The following is a 7,311-nucleotide window of genomic DNA, read 5'->3' on the forward strand; positions in this document are numbered from 1 at the left end:
CGCGTGATGAAAGGACTGATGAAATATTATGTGGCAGATCACTAATGAGGGTTATAAGGCCGTGTTACGAGTAACGAAATATATTGTAATAATTAAATAAATATGTAATGCATAATTATACGGCACTAATAATATAATGCTACCATTAAATTGTTCTACGGTTCTACGGTTTTATGGTTTTATTGTTTGATGGTTCTACGGTTCTATGGTTCTATGGTTCTATGGTTCTACGGTTCTACGGTTCTACCGTTCTACGGTTATATGGTTCCATGGTTCTATGGTTCTACGGTTCCAGGGTTCTACAGTTCCAGGATTCTACGGTTCCATTGTTCTACGGTTCTATGGTTTTACAGTTCTATTGCAATGAATACGAAATTTTCTATAAATCTCTAATAAAGTATATTATTTACTCTCTTTTCAGTTTACACTGTCTTAAAATTCGTAAAAAACTAAAAACGATTGTTAATAAATCCAAAAAAGGCAAAGCGAGACGATGTTTGAAATTTCAAATTAAAATTTCGCCTTTCTCTCGTTGTACGGTTGGTTGCCGCGACACTATATCCCCAAATATGTCGATTATGCGTCCATCTGACTCTTACTCATTATTATATTTCGGTCAGTGGATGCATTTACGTAACATTGGTTCACAAGGGAATGAGGGATATTTACTGTCAACAATCAGGCGTATAAAATTAATTTATCAAACCATGGAAGAAAAACAAAATATTTCACCTATGATAATTTGGAAATATCCCTTCCTTGCTGACTCAATTGTGGTGGAAGAGTAAGTGATAACCTTGTTGATGTACATAATCTTTACGATTATTTATGTTTACCACCTCTATGATACTTTAAGAAATGGATCTGACTTGTTAAACATATCAATAAATATATTTTTTCTGATACAGGGTTCATGGAGCATAAGAATGCCTGGGGTAGAAACAATTTAAGAAAAAATCCTGCACTTTAGCTTGTTACAGAGGTAAGTTTGCTTTTAGTTTACAGCTTTAATATTGATATAAGGTACTATAATTCTTGTTGACAAACTATCCAAGCTGATAATTGACTGCCAAATTTCTTTGTTCGACATACCCATGTGTGCTACTTCGCTACTTTTTAGTTACCTGCCATATTTTGTATAAAATTCTCATTGATATTTTAGTTAATTGACAGAGTATGGGTTTAAATTACCAGTAGAGGAATTTTCTTTCACAATGTATCTAGCAAACTCTATTAATTCTTTTTCAGGTAAAAGCAGAATTTTAAAGAGTAAACCACAAGTTAATCCATGATATTATTGGCAAATTTCAATCCATTGATTGAGAAAAATATTTTGGACTATGCCAAGAAATGTAACAAGAAACTACATTTGTTCTTATAAACAGAGTGGAGAGAGCAATTACTGGGAAATCAGGTAAGTCATGCAATTAATAATAATTTGCCAAACCAATGGCAAAATTATAGTATTATAGCAATACAGGCTATTGCTACATGAAATATGCCTATTTATAATCTAACATAATCTATCTTGATAAACAATTTTTTTAACAGACATCCAGAGCACAGTTGCTTAGATTTTGAAGGAATTATTGAAGAAGAATGTAGGAGAATCTCAGTCTCTCTTTTTTAAGATTTGTTCAGTAAGTGTAAGAACCTTTGTGGGCTGACTTTGTTTTTTAAATACTTTTAAAGTCCTTCTAAAAAACATTGGTTTCTTATTAAAGGTTGTTGATTCCATAGATCAGGATAATGATTCAGAAGACATTTCAGACGTTCAAACTTTGATGATTGCGGTGGAGGGCAAATGTTATCCTATCGAAGAGCACTCAACCTTATTTTATCCACTAAACATGGAGTACATTGCTGGTGTGGCAAATGGAAACTGCTCTGGTCGGCAAGCCTTAGGACAAAAACTTTTGAAGGACGTTAAGTACACTAGACATTTTATACATTCTTGTACATAGATTTTCCTGTCACAGCATATGTAGAAATAAATATTTTCAAGTCGCATTTTGTATACTTCGTATGATTATATAGCTTATGCTATTTAGTCGCTCCAATGCTAGCGCCAAAAGTGCAAAAACTAAACCACACAAACTTCGGGTGTTAAATAAGACGATGTAACCCTTACAAAAATGTTCTATAGAATATTCCATTAAAATTCTCTACTGAATATCCTATAGAATATTCTAAGGGATTTTGGAACCTATTCTATGGAACGTTCTACAACATGTTCTATAGCACCTTTAATAGAATATTCTATAACATATGCCATGTTTTATAGAATATTCAATAGAATATCCTTCAGAACATTCATTAGAATGTTCTATAGAATACTGGTATTCTATGGAACATTCTAACACATATTCTATGACATCCTATATGAAATGTTCCATAAAATATTTTCAATCTATGGAATATTCCATTAATGATCCTATTGAATATGTGATAAAATGCTCCATAGAATATGTATTCTATAGTATATTTTATAGGATAATCTATTAAATATGCTATTGGATGATAAATGGTATATTCAACATTCGTCCATTTTTCGACTTTGAAATATATCACTTTATAACAACATAATCAAAACTTCTTTCTACCAAGAGTGAGATATACAAACAAATAAAATATTCCCAAATATATGTAACAAATTTATTTACTTAACGTTCAATTGATGCAAAGATTTAATGAAAATCCCTTGCTTAAATTACATATAAATAAATCTAGAGATTAAAGAAATTGAAATACATATATTATACAACAAAGAATAAAAAACAAGTCCTATAAGTGTCCATATAACTTTAATCTGCATGTAGAACTCTAGTTCTGGTAATTAAGTCTGTCAAATAATCATTTTGTTTTGTGGATAAAACAACTGCAGCCGGTTGTTTGAAGGCTGTTTAGCTTAAATGGTAGTTAAGTGAAAATTATATACATTTCACACATTTTGAAGAGGATTCAATTGAAATATTATGCTCTAAGTAATTAAAAACAATATGGTGTCACTCAAATTGAAATATTTTAGCTTGGTTTTTTATGAATGTATAAATTTATTCAATATTTTCTAGATAAAATTATTACCATACTGCAGTTTTCCCACCAAATAAAATGACTGTGCAAGAAAATAGCAAAAATATAACTAGGCTATTATATTAAATATATTTACATGTACAGAACATGTAAATAGTAGAAAATGGAATGTCATATAGTTACTGATGTCCAGATGCTTTCAACTTGGTTTTCTCAACTTGCACAATATTATTAATCTTTGGTGCCATAACTTGTCATATGTCAGCCTCTTTTCCCTCAAACCTTTTTGCACCATACTTTAGACACAGCTACAAAAGGTAAAACTCATCAATAACTGAACCAAGATATGTATAAAAGATATATTAACTTAGACCAGACATAATTACTAACAATTAATTATACTGCTTACCATACATACTCTTAACTTTCTCTGGCTCTGGTTTTGCATCCTTTTCTTTGAATTAAGCTAGGCATTTGAAGCCTTTCCAGTGATGGAATGAGAGCAAAGTTGTTCTTGCATCCACGGCACTGCATAAACAAAACCTTTCACATTTAATATTGCTTTAATAGAGCTCCATTTTGACCTTTGGTTAGTGTGATGCTTGGACAAAAGGAAATCTGTAAATTTTAACAGTAAACACACAATTAAACACTTGAGGCCTAGCTTATATTTAATTCAATTTTAATGATATATAAAATTTATCTAGAGCTAGTGCAAATGTCTTGACAGAAATAATTTTTAGTTGGAATGGCTCTATTTATAGTGGTATAAATAAAAGGTGTAAATAAAATGTTCAAATAAAAAGTTTAATCTAAAGGTGAATAAAAATTTATGAGATTAATTATAATGGTATACAGAACATATGTTGCCTATACAAACATATAGCATTTATAGCATATACGAAACACACTCACCACTGAATTCCAATACTTTAGCTACACATGTTGTTGTATAGATGGGTCAATAAACTTTTGATTATTTTCTTAACTTTAGAAATTTCTCATTGCCATGGCCTTTCTTTCTCACGATCCTAGTCACCTTTCAGGCATTCACGAAATTATCCATATCTTCTGATTCTTCTCGCATACTACAGCGCGTTTCACCACCCTCCTATGATTCCTCTTTGACAAATTCAAAGAATGCGTATTTTATGTTAAAATACGAAAGAAAAACGCACTAAATTCTACCAGTATCAGTTACAAAGGTTGAATCAACGGATGACAAACTACATACAAAGACGCGCTCAAAATTTGAAAATAATGCGTGGCGGTTAAACAAGTCCCACATAACCTTGCGGCCTTGTTTGGGCAAAACGCCCGCCATCTAACCTGCGAACGGGCATATTATGAAACAGATATGAGATATGTCATATGTGTGAAATATTCGTGATTTGTCTTTACAAAACGAATGATTTCTGCTGAGAATTTTAACTTTAAGACTTCAAAAGTATGTTGAGAGAACCTTACAAAAAATGCGAATATAATTCTCGACCAATGAATAGTGTACTAAAAATGTTATATTTTAAATTGCATAAAGGTCTCATTCTGTATAACATATATTCTATAGAATATTGTGTACAGCATGTTCTATAGAACATATTATTGGATATTTAATGTGAATGTGCAATAGAATATTCTATAGCATCTCTAAATTCTATAGAATATTGTGTACAGCATGTTCTATAGAATATATTTTACTGTGAATGTGCAATAGAATATTCTATAGCATCTCTAAATTCTATAGAATATGGCAATGGAATATGCTATAGGATAAGAAGTCCTATACAATATTCTATGGGATTTAGAATATGTTATAGCATATTCTATAGGATTCTATAGAACATTTTCGTCAGGGAAAAACTGATGTGTAGGTTAAAATAACAAAAAATAGACATCGCCTTAAAGGTTTTGTTTAAATCAGCATTTGTTTGTCAATAATTCGATTTTCTATCGATCTACTTATTAAATTTCAACATGACACTTGCCAAGCAAGTTACGTCATGCGCACATTGGGCAAAAAAACGTGTGACTCGATTTGGCTTCAGTTTCATATCTGTATTACAAAACAAACACGACAAAAAATGTTGGCTTACATGATTTCACTACATTTCATTATCTATAGGTATTATTTACAAACATTTAAAAAATGTACTATTAAGTTAAGCATGCCGTCACACTAAAGAGTCAAAAGAAACATATGCATATAAATACCTATATAGGTGATTACAACAAATTTTAGCAAGTATACAAATAAGTTGTACCATATAGCAAAATTTATAGGTATGGATAACAATTTTCATAGCATGGATGAGTTACAAGCAAGCATGTTGAAGCAATAATAATGTTACAATATATAAAATTATATTACTACCGTTTTTTTATGCAATCAAAATGTTCAACAGAGCTTATCTCTTTAAGTCATCCGGCTGCCAATAGTCCAGGTGATGAACAGTTTTTGACTTTTGATACCATGTCAGAGTCATCCATAAAGAACAATGGGCTGGCATAAGAACATATATTTAGCATGATATGAATACATGTATCTTTTACAGATAGTACCACATAAAATATGGTATGTATTCATGGAAAAACTAGATTTAGGCTAATCATTATTATAATATAATGTCCTCTTTGATCTAAAACTTCCTAATTATCAGATTTCCTCAGTTACCATTGGTCTCTCATTTATTTATTGAGTCCCCTCATGTCTTTCCCCATGCAATGTTGCAAAATTCTGTTCTAATCTAAAAGGACAAAAATAATGAATTAACAAGGCTAGCAATATAGCCACAGCAATGACAGCATTATTAGTGTCATCATCAAGACAATAATAACTCAAGGATAAAGGAACATTATGCTGACTTTCTTCGCCTGGCACCAATAAAGTACTTATTGAGTGCCATTGTGCCAGAAATTTGAACACTTTTAATATTAACGGCAACGAAATGTCAATGTTTACCTTAATCCCTTTGTCTCAAATGTAAAAATTGCAAAATCGATCTCTTGGTAAATGAAAAACCAGATGGTTTTCCTGAAAAATCAACGCAACGGCTGGCAACCTAATAAGATTTTTGGAATCTTAATTCATCCCAGAAGCAGGGCAATATGGCCAATAATGCCAAGGAAAATGCTTGTTTTTTGAAGCAGAGACATTGTGTGAGAATTACCGGTGTTTTTTTAGTTCTTTTTATGGCATCACCCTTGAATACTCCACCAAATCCACCTTCACCAATCAAGCCATTGTCGATATAGTAATAAATCGCTCCTGAAAGTCAAAAGCAATTGCTTGTCAATATAACTGAACAACTAAAGAAATATGTGAAGTAAAATGGATTTTAGAATAAAAACGCAAACTCTAAAAATTTTTGTAGCGATAGAATCGGCTTGCCTTTTGACTTGCAAACTTCAACAAAGTTTTCCCCATCGACAACTCTAGTGACGCCTGGCACAATTGAAGGTTGGGAAGGTTTGAGAAAATAAATGGGCTTACCAAAGGATTGTTTTGAAATTAAACTTTCATAAATCCCTGTCTTTCCCATCGCTGGTAGTGAAGTTTGTGTTTCATCGAGTTTCGGCCGACTTTGTAGTCTCAAAATCCACGAAGTATCTCTGGTTGGTCTTCGAACCACAATCTGAACCCATCCTTTACCAACGCAACTGCACCCATTGCTTGAGTCACAAGATTTCTGTACTGAGCCTACGGTACCAGTGGCCTTTAAATCGCGGGTAAGAAGGTCAGTTGCTTTCGTATCGAATTTTGTGTTTGACACCTGGCTAGAATCATTTGCACGAGCTTTGCTATCAGTTGAACAAGCCTGGAAATGTCAAATACGTTACTAAGAGCTTTCACTAGAAGAATATTAAAACTTGGTCGCTCTTGCAAATATATTTTGTTGTTTAAGCATGAATACGCTGGGCAAACAGCGTATGCGAATTTAAACAATGATACTCAAAGCATTTTCCTTACCTGACTAATTGAGGCCTTGTTTTTGTTTCTCTTAAGCTCAACTTTTAAAACCTCAGGCTCCGTGCCCTTCTGCAGTGAATCATCTCCCACAAACACTTTTCCTGCCGAACAATATGCGCATGACATGTTCGAAGTTTCCCGGTTGTTGACTGTAACCGTGATCAACCCATTGCCAAGCAACCATCTTCTTGACGCTCCATTGTGCAGGAGTCGTTCAACAACTGCACTTCTATAACCAGAGAGGTGCTGAAATCACCTCACACTCGCCTGCACTGTTTGTCTAGAATAAGGCTAAACTCTGTATGAAAGGT

Source organism: Dendronephthya gigantea, unplaced genomic scaffold, assembly GCF_004324835.1.
Source record: "Dendronephthya gigantea isolate DGI-Jeju-01 unplaced genomic scaffold, DenGig_1.0 000679F, whole genome shotgun sequence".
NCBI classification, from domain to species: Eukaryota; Metazoa; Cnidaria; class Anthozoa; order Malacalcyonacea; family Nephtheidae; genus Dendronephthya; species Dendronephthya gigantea.